The 18,514-nt window shown below is 38.6% G+C and overlaps 1 pseudogene; it reads right to left on the bottom strand.

Annotated features, from left to right (window-relative positions):
* LOC123498180 overlaps positions 1-18,514 on the bottom strand; it is a 218,945-nt pseudogene that overhangs the window by 33,327 nt on the left and 167,104 nt on the right.

Genomic DNA, 18,514 nt, shown 5'->3' with positions numbered 1-18,514 from the left:
CACATTACTCTTGACTTTCTTAACTACCAACTATCAAGACGTCTTTTTTTTTTTTTTTTTTTTACGTAGGGAAGAGGGCCAGCCAAGGGCAAAGAAAAGAGTTAGAAAAAGGCCCACTTGAGCGCTGGCTCTCCAAAGAGTTCAAAAAGTGCCAAAACCGTCAGCCAGAATTAGGGGAGCAAATGCCTCGATACCTCCCTCTTAAAAGAAGACAAGTTGTAGGAATTCGTAAATACAGATGCAGGGAGGGAGTTCCAGAGTTTACCCGTGAAAAGGATGAATGATTGAGCGACTGGTTAACTCTTGCATTAGGGAGTTGGACAGAATAGGGATGAGAGGAAGAAGAAAGCCTTGTGCAGCGTGGCCGCAGGAGGAGGGGAGGCATGCAGTTAGCAAGATCAGTAGAACAGTTACCATGAAAATAGCGATAAAATATAGAAAGGGATGCAACATTTCGGCGGTGAGAAAGAGACTGAAGACAGTTAGTCAGAGGAGGGGAGTTGATGAGACGAAGAGCTTTCGATTCCACCCTATCAAGCAAAGCTGTGTGACTGGAACCCCCAAACATGCGAAGAGTACTCCATACAGGGACGGATAAGGCCCTTATACAGAGTAAGCAGTTGGAGGGCGAGAAAAACTGTCGGAGACGCCTCAGAACACCTAATTTCATAGAAGCTGTTTTAGCAAGAGATGAGATGTGAAGTTTCCAGTTAAGATTATGAGCAAAAGGACAGACCGAGGATATTCATTGTGGAAGAGGGAGACAGTTGAGTGTCATTGAAAAAGATGGGATAGTTATCTGGAAGGTTGTGTCGAGTTGATAGATGGAGGAATTGAGTTTTTGAGGCATTGAAAACTACTAGATTTTCTCTGCCCCAATCGGGAATCTTAGAAAGATCGGAAGTCAGGCGTTCCGTTGCGTCCCCGCGTGATCTGTTGATTTCCTGAAGGGTTGGACGTCTCTGAAAGAACGTGGAAACATGTAGAGTGGTGTCATCAGCGTAGGAGTGGATAAGGCAAGAAGTTTGGTTAAGAAGGCCATTAATGAATGATAGAAAGAGAGTGGGTGACAGGACAGTACCCTGAGGAACACCACTATTAATAGGAGCCAATCAATCGGCGATAATCTTTCTTTTTTCTCCATAAGAAGAGGAGTGAAATGCAGCAGTGGATGTTTCCTTCACAGAGAATTAGTAAGAAGGCTGGCGTTTACTGTTAGATTGTCATGAAGAAGGCACACATGCAGCTGATACGGCTTACTATTTCTCTTCTAGCGTGGCTGCCTGGATAGCGGCTGGTAATGGGCTGCCTCCCTGGAGCACAAACCCTTCTCATCTTACTCTCCCTCTTGTGCACACTCATTTTTCATCCTTAAGACATCCAATCTCCCCCTCCCTCCCTTCTTACACACTCTCCTCTCTCTCTCTCTCTCTCTCTCTCTCTCTCTCTCTCTCTCTCTCTCTCTATCTATCTATCTATCTATCTATATATATATATATATATATATATATATATATATATATATATATATATATATATATATATATATATATATATTTTATCTATCTATCTATCTATCTATCTATCTATCTATCTATCTATCTATATATATATATATATATATATATATATATATATATATATATATATATATATATATATATATATTCTCTCTTTCTCACCTGGGTCTTCCATAGGTACACAGTCTTGGCAGCGGGTTTCATCGGATTGTCATTGAGATCGTCGATGATGACAGTGACAGTGTGGGTAGCAGCGAGTCCCCGAGCATCTGCCACCACCACCACCACCAGGAGCTGTGGGTACTGCTCTCGATCTACGGCCGTCACTGTCCACAGCTCCGCCCCACCCCTTCCGCTGTCCAGGTCTGTGCATCCGTGTGTGGAAAGAAACAAAGGAAAGAACGGTAAGGAAAAAAAGAATAGGGATCGTTTGAGGCAGTTTTTTTTTTATACGTATGGACATTCCGTGGCATTGAAGTGTTGCTTCTTTTATGCTCGTGATGTATTTTTGTCCCAAAGATGTATTTTTCATTTCGCGAAGCTTTGTAAAGATGGAGCTTCGCTTTGGTTTGAAGAAATCTTTGCAGACACAATTATAATTAATCCATATATATATATATATATATATATATATATATATATATATATATATATATATATATATATATATATATATATATATATATATATATATATATATATATATATATATATATATATATATATATATATATATATATATATATATATATATATATATATATATATATATATATATATATATATATATATATATATATATATATATATATATATATATATATATATATATATATATATATATATATATATATATATATATATATATATATATATATATATATATATATATATATATATATATATATATATATATATATATATATATATATATATATATATATATATATATAAGCATTGGCGGTAGTTATGTAGTAGCTTGCTTGCTATCAGGGCTGAAGTATGTCAGTAAATAACAATGAATTGATACAGCGAGCGGTCAAGAGCAATATATGTTTTTTCAAGAGGCTGGTAGTATTGTGGGCGGTAGTCGCGGAGTGCCAATAACTCTGCAATAACAGAGAGTAACGTCGCCACAATACCGGATGGCTAATAACTGGCCAACGTGAGATTGTCGGAACCAATAACCCACCGCACTCACCCCATGCTTGTCCTGTTCACACGCCCCACTCTGTAATATTTTGCTTCCTATTACTGTCTTCTGGAATTCATACTGAAATTTTGCTCTTATACCTGTGTTATATTGTGTTTTATTGTATTGTGTGTGTGTGTGTGTGTGTGTGTGTGTGTGTGTGTGTGTAATTCACCACGGTCGTCTGCTGGTCACCCAGCCAGTCTTCCTCATTACGGAGCGAGCTCAGAGTTCATAGACCTATCTTCGGGTAGGACTGAGACCACAACACACTCCACACACCGGGAAAGCGAGGCCACAACCCCTCGACTTACATCCCGTACCTATTTACTGCTAGGTGAACAGGGGCCACACATTAAGAGGCTTGCCCATTTGCCTCGCTGCCTCCGGGACTCGAACCCGGACCCTCTCGAGTGTGAGTCGAGCGTGCTAACAACTACAATACGCGGTGTGTGTGTGTGTGTGTGTGTGTGTGTGTGTGTGTGTGTGTGTGTGTGTGTGTGTGTGTGTGTGTGTGTGTGTACAGTACAAAGGTCATTTACTAATAGAATATCATAAGTTTGACACCTAAATTATTTGGAAAGATTAAAATCACTCAACTTTTTCTCACTGGGGACACAGAGAAAGGTACGGCATATTATTCCAGATAGCGAACAGATTTTTATACCCGAGGAGAGTGAGAAGCTGACAGATGTTCATATACCTGAAGAGATGGTAGAACAGGAGATAGATTGACTAAAGAAATTGAAGTCACCAGGACCTGACGAAATATACCCAAGAGTACTTAAAAAATGCAATGAGGTCATCGTCATTGAGCCGTTAGTAGCGCTCTTTATGATGTCACGAGTCAGATGAGGTACCGATAATGTGGAGACAAGCTAATGTTGTACTCATATTTAAGAAAGGAGATGAAACTCTAACGTCTAATTATAAATTTAACATCAATTGTAGGTAAAATAATGGAATCAATAATAAAGAAAAACATTAGGGAACACCTTGACAAATGCAACTTGGTAAATTACTCTCATCATGGCTTTAAGAAGAGAAAGTCATATCTTACACACTTCTTAAGGTTTTATAGTAAAGGTTTTATATAAAAGATAATTACGAAATCATATACTTAGATTTCAGCAAAGCCTTTGAAAAGGTACCACATCAGAGGCTCTTGAGAAAGGGTAAGGCGTGCGGTGTAAAGGGAAAAGTATTATGCTGGATAAGATCATGGTTAGGCGATAGACGACAGAAGGTAGTAACTAATGGATCTAAATCCGAGTGGGGTCAAGTAAACAGTGGGATGCCACGGGGTTCAGTTTTAAGACTATTCTTGTTTCTATTATACATTAATGACTTGGGTAGTGGAAATAGTTGTGATATTAGTAAATTTGCAGATGACACGAAGATACGAGTAGATAGATTGATTAGGGTGCCATCGCCTTGCAGGCAGATTAAGATAGGATGAACAAATTGACTGTCAAATGGCAAATGCAGTTCAACATTAACAAATGCAAAGTACTTATCGTAGGTAGAGGATATCCACACAATAGGTGCACTAGAAATAGCGAGGTCCTGTAGGGTCAGAATATGAAAAAAGACTTAGGAGTTATAGTTAGCTCCAATCTTGGTCAAAGAAAGCAATGCATAGAGGATAAGACAAATAAGGTGCTAAGATTGATTTTTAGGAGTGTTAAATGCAGGAGCCCGAAGTAATATTAAAACAATATTTGGCGCTGGTCAGATCGCATCTAGATTATGCGGTACAATTCTTGTCCGCACATTATAGGAAGGATATTGGTCTATTAGAATCAGTACAAAAAAGGATGTCTAAAAAGAATAAAGGGGATGAGGGATATTCCCTATGAAACTTGATTGAAGAAACTAAATTTGCATTGCTTATAGAGATGTAGGTAAAGAGGGGACCTAATAGAAGTATTTAAGTGGTACAGAGGTTATAACAAAGGGAACATGAGCGAAGTTCTTAGGATCAATAACAAGGATAGAAGAAGAAAGCTTGAGAAATTCAGATTTAAGAGAGAAATGGAAAGAAACTGGTTTTCATTCAGAGTGCTTGTTGAATGGAACGTACTCAGTAATCATGGTCTTAATGTTGAGTCAATAGGGACCTTTAAAAAGAAGATTAGATAAATTCATGGATGAGGTTAATAGATGGAACTAGATAGTTTTGCTTATACAGGGACTGACACGCATAGGTCTAACGGCCTCTTGCAGCTTCCCTCTTTTCTTATGTTCTTATATTATAAATTTACAAAATTTTGATTGGTACTACAACGAACAACCTCAACATACGCTTCAACACACATCAGCGACTGGGTCGACTCTGTCATATAGAGAGAATACATCCCAGAGCAGCCACTAAAGTTAAGTCATTAAAAGAGAACGCATTTATAACAAGAGGACCGCGTCTCTTCAACGCTTTACCCAGACATCTGCGTGACACAAGTAAATCAAGTCCAGAAAACTTAAAAATCAGTTTGGATAAGTTTCTTCTGACGGTACCAGACCAACTCAAGCTGTCCCACTACCACTTCAGCGCTAGTGGCAACAGTATTATAGACCAGCTGGCGCAGATACGGACGGATGGGAGGTACTAGTGGCAGCGCATCAGCGTGACCAAGAACACCAAACTACTTTGTGCCCGTAACTACTCTCCACAGGCTCCACAGGTGTGTGTGTGTGTGTGTGTGTGTGTGTGTGTGTGTGTGTGTGTGTGTGTGTGTAATTCATTCATCTCGGTCGCCTTCTGGTCACCCAGCCAGTCTTCCCCATTACGGAGCGAGCTCAGAGCTCATAGACCGATCTTCGGGTAGGACTGAGACCACAACACACTCTCCACACCGGGAAAGCGAGGCCACAACCCCTCGAGTTACATCCCGTACCTATTTACTGTTAGGTGAACAGGGGCCACACATAAAGAGGCTTGCCCATTTGCCTTGCCTCCCCGGGACTCGAACCCGGCCCTCCCGATTGTGAGTCGAGCGTGCTAACCACTACACTACGCGGTGTGTGTGTGTGTGTGTGTGTGTGTGTGTGTGTGTGTGTTGTGACCTGTAATTTTCATATTTGCGGATCAAATGTAGTCTGCATCTACGAAACAACGGAGTGCTTGTAGCTTGGCAGATCAATTCAGTAACTATAAAATTCTGCCAAAGGAACGCAATTCCTGTAAAGAGCGACATTTCGGTGTGTAGAAGGAACAACATTTTTTTAAAGCAGTAAGCTAGGGAGACATTTACTTACGTGAGTCAAATTTAAGGGAGATGTGAGAAAACACGTGGGCAGGGTTGGTAGGGGCGAGAGAGAGGTTAAAGGGCGGGCCATGTCCCAGCGCCCACACGTCATGGTCGGTAGCGGCCAACACTCCAAGGAGGGTCGGCGGGGAGCCCTCTGCCACATGCAGGGTGGTGGGCGGCACGAGGGTCGGGGAGCAGTCGTTAACGTCGGTCACGGTGATGGTGAGGGTGGCGGTGGCGGTAAGTGGTGGCGAGCCTCGATCCACACCAATGATTTGAGCCACCCCGATGGCCCCGCCCGGAGCCTCACGATCCAGGGCCCGCCACAGACTCACGTCGCCAATATTATTGACGGTGAGTGTGTCCCAACCTCCCGTCACGCGATACTCCACTCCTTGAGTCCCGCCCTGGAAAAGTGAAGCAAGCAGATGACGAAAACAGCAACAATTGACAAATAATTGATATATAAAAGATGGATAATACTGAGATACCATTAGTGTTTCCATATGATGCCTAGGTTAGGATAAATTGGGTTAGGTCTAGAAAAAATCCACTCTATTATTTTTTTCTTTATTTATTCATTTTGTAAACTGAAATCAAGAAAAAATGAACCATATATTTTCTCAAAAGTAATACTGACTGTCTGGAAATTAATAGAGTAAGATTATTTCTATGAAACTCAAAAAGACAAGTATTTGATGAGAGATCTTTTCATGGCATGCTTTGCTCCGGAGATTATCATATAAAATATAGTCTTACGTTTCTTTAGATATGATGGCTTGTTCTCTGATGCTGAAGTCTGGTAAAGTTTCAGTTATAATGAAATTATACGCAAGCTTGACGCCTTGACAATTTGAATATAAACTTATCCACCTCACAATGCCTTCCTTATTGCAATATATTGGAAATACATAGTGGTAGGTGGCGAAGATCAAGAAGAGCATAGGTGCGCAAGAAAAAAGGAACTTTGATCAGCCGTTTTAAGAACTTTGCTAATATTAATTTCAAGTCTATTTTCTTAATCAGTAACAGAAAAAAAAAGAAAGGAATTGAAGAAAGGGAAACAACGAAACAGAAACGAAGAAAAATAGAAAGAGAAGAAAGAAAGAACGTAAGAAATAAAGAAAGAACGAAAGATAAAAGAAAAGAGAAAGAAAAATTCCGGTTTTCGGATAGCAAACTTCCTCACCCCGCACGCACTGAGTAATCGTGATTTCACATGTCAAACTTTTCTTGTAATTGTTTCAATAGCTATAAATTTGATGAAATTGTTATTTTGTCCTCTTTGCGTTTGTTTGGCCAAACCAAACTTTCTTTTTAAAGAATTTGGCCTTTTTTGTTGCTGTCCTTTTTTTTCTGACGGCTTTGTCAATTTAAGTATCATTTCCCTTCCTATCTCTCGCTGTATCTGAAATGAAAGTAGAATAATGTACAAAACTCCAAACAAACATCTTTTATGTAAGACGAGAAACCTTGCCAAAAGGCAACGTAAAACGAATAAATAGACCCACTAAGATGCCAGTCCCTTTGCAGTTATATACATTATTTTTTTCCCATTCTCCTCACAAATCTGCCTCAAATGTGTTTCTGCTCCACACATTGCTCATCGTAAAGAAAACAAAACAGCAACGGAAGTCAACACGTCTTTCCTGGAATTTCTCTTTTGAGTTTTCCATTCATCTCACTTAATGTTTGTTCGTTCATACAAGTTTCTCAATCTACTCTCGCCGCCCTGAGCACCACACTCCCTCTCTTGTCTTCCCTCCCGTCACACCTTCATTCCATTCCACTCGTCTCCATTGTCACCATAATGCCATCTCTCTCTCTCTCTCTCTCTCTCTCTCTCTCTCTCTCTCTCTCTCTCTCTCTCTTTGCAGGCAGTTTCCATGGGCGGCGACCTGATCCATAACAAAGGCCTTAGACAGTTCCTCGTCTCCGCAGCCTTTTCGCTCCCTTCATAAAATTCATGGTCCCTCCTTCCCATTTGATATACGAGCGCAGCGATAGATTTACGAGAAAACAAGAGAGAGAAGGGTGCGCGATGAAGGAGGAGCAGGAAGAAGGGAATGAGGAGGAAATGGTTGAAAATTTAAGGTGAAAAAGAAAGGGAAAAAAACTCTTATGGAATAGTGAGTATTTTGGAGTAAGGATATTATTGAAAATGAAATAGTCAAGAAAGAATTACTGAGGAAAATATACTTGTTTAGTCAGTGATTAGTTTTATGCTGATATATATTTTATTAATTGCTTTTCTCATCATTTATTCATACATTCACTTATTGTTTTACTTTTTATATGGTAAGGCCTATAGCGCGCGCCTGTAGGCACATTTGAAGAGTGTATGGGAAGCGCTGTTCAGCTTCCGCCCATTAGTGGCGTAGGCAATTTTATTTATAGTGGTACCCATATTAGAACCCATATCATCCCCATGCTCATCTTGTGTGTAACCACCTAGAACCTGGGTATCATGGTGATATGTAGGTAACTTTAATCCACTCGACAAATGGCAGTGTTTTAAGGCTGTACGTGGTGGGATTCGAACCTACCCGTGGACGTCTGCCCAATCCCACGCTCACTACCTTATGCACTATGCCACCGCCTCCCTTACTGAGTATGTCGGGCCGTTATTGCCTCACCCTTGCGACCACATCCATTTTTTATAACTATGAAAGCTTATGAACTATCTTTCTCTTGATGGTCGTATTACATCTTTGTTTTCTTTTATCATCCTTCGCTCTTTCTCTATGCATGCAACCCATTTTATGATCTTTCAGATGTAGTGTCTCTCCGTTGATTGCTACAATGCATCTTTTTTTTCGGTTCACTCAACAGACATTGTTGCATCGCTTTGTGAAATGCTGCTAAAACTCTTGATTAGGACACCCACAATGAGTCTATGAATACTTGAACACTTAGATAAGTGTATAGAAAATTAAAATTCTTTTATGCTTATGGAAAAGTGGCATTCAATTTAACGACACTTGTTCCGAATCCAGTGATAACAATAACGTTGAGTTCGAAATATCAATTGCGGGATTCAATATAATTCAAGGTAATATTACAGTTGTTGATTTGATGTTGGCGTTATTCCCAGTAACCAATGAATAACTCTGTGATCTAACCAAACGCCGCAGACGTTATGCAGCGAGCAAATATCTCCACGATTTAAAGACTGGTGTAATAATATTCTGAGAAAAATTTTGTCGTACCGAGTTCCAAGAAAAGCTAGAATTAAATTTTGAAACTTTTGCTATAACATGTGTTTTATGACTCATTTATTTGTTCATTAATTTTTCATGGGAAGTGGTAATGAAACATTTTTTTTCTTTCTCTTTTCTTGTGTCCTCGGCCAGCCTTCACTCCTTTTCCTGCTTCTGCTCTTTCTCCTCATCTTCTTCCTTCTCTTCCTCATTCACCTTCTCCTCTTCTTTTTTCCTAGCTTTGTAATCATCAAACATAGTCTCTCAGCCAAAAAGCACGCTTATCACAAATACAGAGACCCTAAAAATAACAATGACAAATCAGAACAGTCAATTGCGGCGGCATTGCAAAAAAAAAAAAAAAAAAAAAAAACTTAAATAATCGTAAGAAAAACATTGACCTTCACATTGCAAATTCATGCAAATTAAATCCTCCAATTTCTTTTCAGATATATCAGAAAAAGAGTATTAACCTCTTCAATTGGCATTCCTCTCTCAAGCACTGACGAAATGTTAATGATTGAGAATTTAAACGACTACTTTGCATCCGTATTCACAAAAATTCTGAATATTTAGCTCACCTTCAAACACATTGTTTGTGAACATTATATGAGTTACACTGCAGTAAATCACTTTTTTTCCGTATGTAATTATTATATTTTAATAGATTATTTAACACAATTGTAATTCACATTGGAAAACTGCGTTCAATAAACAAACCATAAACTATTCGTGCATGCGTTTGTGTGTGTGTGTGTGTGTGTGTGTGTGTGTGTGTGTGTGTGTGTGTGTGTGTGTGTGTGTGTGTGTGGTGGGACCGCGTTCGTTAATCGTGAAAAATGAAAAGCAATGGGTTGCATTATGTGAGGCACTGGAGAGGAATGCGTGGGTATTGGTTCTGTCACCACCACGCCGCGAGTCTTGAAGCACCACCGTGTCCTCCTTTCCCTTTAGACATTCTCATGACATTTTCCATTGATATTTTCTCATTCCCTTTGACATTCTTTCCTTCTTTAGCACACTTTTTCCCTCGTAATAACACTGGTGGCGGAACACTGAGCAGAAATATATGTTAATAATGTTCTAGATTTCCCACGGCAGTGTCTTCTCTTTGACAATTTTTTTTTTCCCGTTTAGGATATTTTCACTCTTGCAATGGTCTTGTTGATAGAATACTGGCAGCTTTGCAACAATTTACAACACTTAGTGGATTGTTCCTAACCTTTATAAACATTTACAAGAAAGAAGAGGATAAAACGTTTCTATCTAGTACAATGTTCTGAGGTGTCTGAAGTACAAGAAAATATGCCTCACGTAGGCTACCAGTAAAGGAAAGACGAGCCAAATAACAAAGAAAAGTTAGGTTACATAAAGTTACGTTAATAGTTCGATGAATAAAGATGGGGGGTACTGTCAAGGGGAAACACCCTGGGAAAAGAAAACTTCTGAAGAGTAATGAAGAATAAGGAAAAATGTCCAAAGGGAATAAGTTATGGGAGGAAAATGTCTAACTCTTTGTCACTAGCTACTCATGTGAGAGCGATTGTGAATGTTGTAAACCTGGTATCTATGCTCTTGTGTCGCAGATACATGGCTCTGTGGCTCTGTCCGTGCTTAGAAGCCGCGCCTTATTCTCTTTAAAACAGGATTTTTCCCATTGCCAGCAGCACCTCGCACGTGCCGTTCACCAATCTTAATTTCCCGCTGCCAACCTTTTCTTCTTGCCGTTCTGTTTGATTTTTTTCCCTCCTAACGTTTCTCGAATCTCTTTCTCGTTCATTTCACTTTTCCATGAACTCTTTCCGCATCTTTCTCGCTTCGCCTTGATGCCTGATACCCACAAACTCTCATTGCATGTCCCGCAACCCAGCCATTTGTTTTCCTTAACGTAGAGTCATGATCACCGATTTCCAATACTAGAGAACATTCAGTAAATTAATTATCCGTAGATGTAATGATTCCGCGACACTTTCTCTTATATTGGTAGTGGGAGCATGACCAAGATTTTTACTTTAGATAGCTTTTTTTATGAAGATGTTTTCTTCTTTTCTATTCTTTTGATTTACATTACTGTGTTATTCAGGTGTCGTATGAGAGTGTAATGAAAGTGGAGCATGTTTGTCTGTCACCATTGTAAAGCATTCATGATAAAGTTAAATGAGTCGCATGTAAAAGACGTGGATGAAAAAATAAGAGCCACAGACAGGAAGGTGTGGGCGTCTGTTTTGGATGTCAGCATTAGACTCAAATAAATGAGCTAGGATGTGTAAACGTCATCATATGGATGGCAGACAAGAGACCAGATGGATAGACAGGAGGAATAGTTAACGATATAACAGGAGCAAAAAAGTAAGTAATATGTACCTGATTCAAATTAAGGTATTAGAGTCTTGCTTAAAAAATAAACCGGATATATGAATGATGTATGAATAGACAAATAAAGGGATAAATAAACGAACACATATGTATACTGATGCTGGTGTCAAACCTCCTACTGATTCTAACTGCTGCCTAATTCTACACGTCGCACTGTACAATATCAAGCAGATTAACTCCTTCACTCACCACATTTTCACAAACCTCACGGATCCCGTATGCCCTATTCACTCGTCGGATACATAATTGCCTCTTACCACCCTTCCATTTTCTTTTAATTTCAAATCCACGTCGAACACACATACCATTTTTTTTTATTGTATAATTAGAAGCAGTAATTTACAATAGTAAAAGCAATGTATACGTAGAAACTTTATAAACATCTACGAGAAAGAAAGGGATAAAAAAAAGGTGGCGGTAGAACAAGAATAGAAGGTTCATAGTAGTTAGTGATCAAGGAAAGATGTTGCAAATGACAGTGAAAGGGTTATCAACTCCTTCAATACTGCAACGCATTTATACCTTGAGTTTTGGGTATGATTAGACGATTTCATTGACATTGGGAAGAGTATATGGAGATCAGAAGATTAATGGCCACAGTCTATATGAGTTTTAGAAGCTGTGTAAAATCACCAAATAGCAACCAGATTGAATAGAAAAACACGTCATGGTATTGAAAGGGCTAATGTGCTCATGCTGTGGAAAGGTAAGATAGCAGTTCTTTCTCAGCGCCTACCTGCATGTGCTCGGACAAATTATACTAGATGAAGGTTACACACACACACACACACACACACACACACACACACACACACACACACACACACACACGGAGAAAAATTGTTGCACACAAGTATTATATAATCACGTGCCTCCTGTTTATATATTTTGCACCTCCTGGCTACACCTTTGCCTGTGACACACCTTTGCCTCCGCACATGTGACATATTTCCGCCAGCTGAGAATATTTCCATCTCATGCATGCAAATTGTATGAAGCAAATGATAACGTAAGTCTTTGCTGGTGCCCCTTTGTCCAGGCTATGTTTATTAGGAACACAACGTGGAAGCGTACGAATATATGTGGTGAAGCAATGCTCTTGTTTACGAGATATTCATGAGACACAAGATTAGTTGTTTCATTTCATATTACGAGAGCGAATTAAGATATTAAAGGCTTTCCATTATTTCTAAACTGATAGTTATTAGCTATAATTACGTTAACTTGAGTGCAATTCCACTTGTTTAGCTGAATTTTCCTCTAAACTGAGCTTGAAGTGCGTAATCGTTATGAATTTACGTGTAAATTCAGCATCATAGAAACAGATGAACGACAGCGATGTGTTAAGATTCTTGCTCGAATCCTTATTCTTTCCCTTTCTGAATTGTTTATGGTGTCCAACAGGAAACGGTTTTAGCGTGCGAACAACAAACCTTATCGAGGAGCGTGGCCGGGCAAAGGAGTAAAGGAGGGAATACATATTTCGTCCAGCGACGCAATACCAAACAACAATGGGGAAAAAGATGTGTGATTGTATTCAACCCAAGTGGAAGGAAACGAAATACTTTGTGACCCGAGAACACTCGAGAAGAGTCTTGACTGGCCGGACCATCTCCTGTAGGGAGGGAGGAAGAGGCAAAGGAAGTAAGAGAGGAAGGGAGGAAGGGGAGGAACAAGGGAACGAAAGAGGAAGCCAAGAGAAGATGGGATCTGGTGGAGGAAAGTTTTAAGTGCCTAGGAGGCAGGAACAGTGACACATCTGACGTGCTTTCCTTGCATGGTAGTGGTGGTGATGGTATGTGTGTGTGTGTGTGTGTGTGTGTGTGTGTGTGTGTGTGAGTAGAAATAGGGACACTTAAATCAATAGGCATATGGGTTGTTAAAAGACTGACTACGGATTGAATTTCAACACTCATTGAGCCTTATTTAGAATAAGGCTCAATGAGTGTTGAAATGGAACTTGCCTTACTTCACATAACCCTATGATAAAACATTTTTGTCTCCCAGTCTCGACTTTCTGCATTCTGATATAAAGTGGAAGACGAAAGGAATAGATTCAGCAGCCAGGTTGTTAGTATCAAGCCAATAAGGAACTTTTAAAGAATATAAATCAACTTTATGGATGGAGATGACAGATGTACATTGGTAACCATGTTTTGTAAAAAGACTGGCACATGAAAAGCTTTTCTTTGTGTTCTTGTGTTGTTATATTTGAGATGTTTGCCAGTTATTGTTGTGTGGATGCATTGGAAACAGTCATGACTTTGCTTGCAAGAGATGAGGACGGACAGAAATAAAGTGCTTCTTAAGAGTAATTATTATATTACGGTTTAGCTGTACATAATAAGGACAGGCATCATGGGGATTCAATGTCAGTCTCTTACATTTGCAAAGCGGATAATCTGGCAGGTCATACTGACTCTGTGAAGGCACACAGGCAGCAATCAATGATAGCGGTGAACTATCATACCAGCAATTCCCTGAATAGTTTTAAAGGATATCTGGTGGAAAACTTATCGGCACAGTATTGAACAAATTTTTGGAAAAGATTTTTGCTTTAATAGACGTGTTTGATTTGTTTTTCTTTTGATTGCTGCCATGGATTGTGTTCTATGAAACAATTGTACCAGGCTAGAAAACTCTAACCAGAGTTGTCGAGCTCTTGGACAAAAGTGTAGGTGAAAAAATCTATGTAATGATTGGCCCTTGAAAATTCAGTTCGATGTATGGCGGCGTTGGTAAGTCCTTCCCTGACGATAAGTATAAGAGAAATATCCATGCACTATGTCGGTCCCGATTGATCAGTTGGACAAACATGTAGACGCAGAGCAAAATATGATGGAAATCGGTCATTTTACAGAATTGTATTACTTTCCTATTGTTTTCTTAGTAGTTTTACTTTTCCTGACTAATAACAAGCTTTTATCCTCAATGTACAATTTTACATATTCGTTGGGACTAAATGCCAGAAAGTTTCTGGGAAACTGTAATCACGAAGAACAGATGTGGTAAGGACCAGGATGAATAAGACAAGAGTAAAAAAGTGTGTGTGTGTGTGTGTGTGTGTGTGTGTGTGTGTGTGTGTGTGTGTGTGTGTGTGTGTGTGTGTGTGTGTGTGTGTGTTTTGCATAAAAGTGTTGTTACGCCCCTGAGCAGCCTGACCCAGTGCCCTCAAGGAGCTGTGGGCACCTGTCACTGATTAGGTTAAATCACTCTAATTAAATACAAAATTTAAGATAAAGTAGTCAAGAGTGACTTAGCTTCAATGCAACGGTACTTAACGCAAAAGGCTTCTCAAAGATGTAACAGAACTGAAAAAATAATAATAAGGAAAGATTAAGAAAAGGAATTTAAATCCTTAACATAATTTATTAACAAAAAGAGCAAAGTTAACTTAACAGCAAACAAAATTAAACTTAAGGCCCGTCGATAGCTAAAAGTATGATAATAACATCCAAATAAAAAATATAATAGCACTTACAAAAATATAACACCACAAATATATAAGTCAGAAATAAATTTAAACTTGACTGCTGGATACCGAAATCATAAGTCACCCACGAGGTATCAGCACACCCGCAGCTCAATACCACATACACAAAAAAAAACTCATCAGCACCAGGAAATATAATAAATAAGCTGCTCAAGGGTGAAAAAGTATATGAGACCATAAAATTAAGTAAATAAGTACAACACTTATTAGAGGCAATAAGTAAATAATTTACCACACACTTGCCCTCCCTCTGGCTGGTACACACAACAATAAGTAAATCACCACAAGTATTATGATTGTTAGGTAATATAACCAAAATAACACCCAAAATCTCTCTTGGCTACACCAACACTCACAAAATGGCCGTCAGCCCTGGCGTACCTCTACGCCACACAAAGATAAATCACCAAAATATATGGTTAACACCCAAAACACCCAAAATATTCACATGTCACTAAACACAGTGACTAAATAAGTGCCAAGGAGAACAGAATCCTAGCAGAATCAGGAAATAAGAATACTCAGCCTAGAACAAAGAAATGAGACGAGGGGAGCAGATTGGAGTAGCGGCGTGGTGCTTCCTCAAGGGCCCTGCTTGGTGGTCTGAGTGGCATCGGTTCACATGCCTTTGTCCGAGGGGAAAACATTACGTCACATGATGTAATCTGAGCACCCATTGGCTAACACTCTTTAAACCTGCCAGAGGGCGTGATCACCAGACGATCTGATTGGGCCCGGTACGATCGCCTTCCCTCTCACAAAGACAATAACAAACATGACATCATGACAATCTCTCTAGAATCTCCGACGGGCATAGAAGTACATTAACACAATAAATATATACGAATCACGAAATACTAATATAACATACAATAGAATAATAAATGGGTAAATATTACATACATAAGAAAGGCCGTCCTGAAAGCATTACAAATATACACGACAAAAATATTACTGTCAGGGCGCCATCACAACTTTAAACTAAAATACAGTACAATATATTAAATATCTCACGGTCGTAACAGAATTGAGAAACAAGACTATCAACAAGTGAATTGATATTGACGTTAAAAAGTATCACAACTGATCCTCTTAGATAAGATTAGAGATGCACTGAAAAATCTGTTTTGCTTTTATGTGTGGCACAGGTGGAGTGAAGGGAGGTCTCAGTCACAAAGAACATTCAGACTTTAGATATGATTCAAACTCCTGTAAAATGGAAACGCGATAACGAAGTGAAATAAAGTATCCTGGGATTTTTTTTTTAAGAAATAGTCAAAAGAAAATGATCAGAGAAGTAAAAAAAAAAATAAAAAAAAAATGCGTCAGAGAGAGTGACATGGCACTGTAAAAAAAAAAAAAAAACGTACGGAAAGAAAATATTTCTAAACAAGAAAATGAAATACAGCGTCAAATGAATATGACATATAAATACAGACCATGATTTAAAAAGAAAAAAAATAGCGAAGAAAAGTAGTAAATTTGTAACAACGTTGTCGAAGAGAGAGAGAGAGAGAGAGAGAGAGAGAGAGAGAGAGAGAGAGAGAGAGAGAGAGAGAGAATCTGCTTGATATGCATGCAAGATTTGAATTAGTATGTGGATATTAAGGAACAACAAGTGCTGCTATTGAGTGACAACACGTGAAAGAGGAAAACCTTTAAGGGACGTTTACTACTAATGATAGCAATACCAGCAATATCAGAACAGTATTAGTAACAACCAGTCCTTCTCTGATTCTTGCATTATTATTATCATTTCTTTTGTACTGATAACTTAACAGATGGAATTTTTTTCAATCAAGCTATTTTCACCGCGGTTTACAAAATTTTCCGTTGTAAGGATCGTGGAGAGAAAACAAATGACAGACAGACAGGACAAGACAGAGATGTAATGATAAGCCAAGAACGCCTGGACTCACAACAATATTGACAGAGAGTAGTGGTTCGAATCTTATGGGCATCATGCTCCGACTCATATCTGATGCTTCGCTCACTTTCAATACACGAAGCATTCACTGTTCATGTTCTGGTATGAAGCGGACATTGTAAGCGCAAAAAAGAAAAAGAATAAGGAAAGAATGACAGTAAGGTATGAACATTGCATGTATAAAAAGAATAAAAAAAGAGATTATTAACAGTAATCACAATAATGTATGAGCATTGTAAGTGTGAAATAAAAGAAAAAGAAGAAAAGGGAAAGAAAAGTATATTCCTAGTACTCGCAATAGTGTGTGAATATTGCCAAGTGTGAAGAAAAAGGAAGAAGAAATAAAAAGGAGAGAATATTCATAGTAATTACAAAAGTGCATGTTTTATAAAAAAATGAAAAAGAAAAATACTAAAAATAATCACAATATAATGCATGGAGTGGGATATTGTAAGCATAAAAAAAGGGAGAAAAGAAAAGAACATTCTTAGAAATCAAAATCCCTGCAGGAAGAGCTCATGATCCCAGCGTTTGTTCATCTCACTCAGACGCGACGCTACTTTGGTGGTTTGATCAGACGCATATGTAATTTTTTCCTCAAGTTTCTGTAGACATTCTCTCCCACATATGTATATTTTTTGTATTTAATCAACTTACTGCACTGTGTGTGTGTGTGTGTGTGTGTGTGTGTGTGTGTGTGTGTGTGTGTGTGTGTGTGTGTTCATTCCTAAATATGTCTGGTTTCTCGGTTAATTTATTTTCTTTCCTCTTTTGTTTTTGTTTTTCTTTTCACTTTTTTTTCTTTTAAGCTTGCCTGTTTTTCTTTTCTTTTTTCCTGCATGTCCTCAGTAGTTGCCTGTTTGTCTGTTTCTCTGTTTGCCTGCATGTTTGTCTGACCATTTGAGTTTCCATCCGTCACCTTGTCTGTCCGTTTGTGTATTTGTTTCTGCCTGTGTCCGTCTGTTTGGATGTCTGTCCTATCTCTCTCTCTCTCTCTCTCTCTCTCTCTCTCTCTCTCTCTCTCATTCTGCTAAGTGCCTTTCAATGCCCACTTAACATCCTCCTCCCCTTGACTTTTGCTGCAGGAGAAACGCGACAAATGCTCTCAATAATTAGTAAGGTCAGACGTCAATTTTTAGCTGCACTGCAGATACTCTAACATACACATACAGAATGAAGTTTAGGAGTGGAGGAATGAAAGACAGGTGAAAAGTAATATCGTTTAAGGGGAAAGAATACAGCACGTTATGCCTGATATTATATAAAAGTGGGAGGAAATATTAATGAATGTGCTCTTTTATATGTATATACACATAAATGAATGGACGGATTGCAAGTGAATATATGAATCAGTCTTAATTACAAATAGAACTTATAGTAGTACATAATTCCATGACTTCCGAGTTACAACATAGCCCCTTTCCTTGGTATTTTTTCCTCTACTCACTACGTACTTATCAATCGCACACTCAATTTCTTTCCTAACCTAATAATTTTTTCCAAGTGGTACCTATACTAAAAAACTTGCTTGATTATGTTAAGTTTACTATAAAATTGT

This window comes from Portunus trituberculatus, chromosome 47 (genome assembly GCF_017591435.1).
Source record: "Portunus trituberculatus isolate SZX2019 chromosome 47, ASM1759143v1, whole genome shotgun sequence".
NCBI lineage: Eukaryota > Metazoa > Arthropoda > Malacostraca > Decapoda > Portunidae > Portunus > Portunus trituberculatus.
The sequence above is the reverse complement of the archived record's forward strand: the minus strand, read 5'-3'. Positions and strand labels throughout refer to the sequence as shown.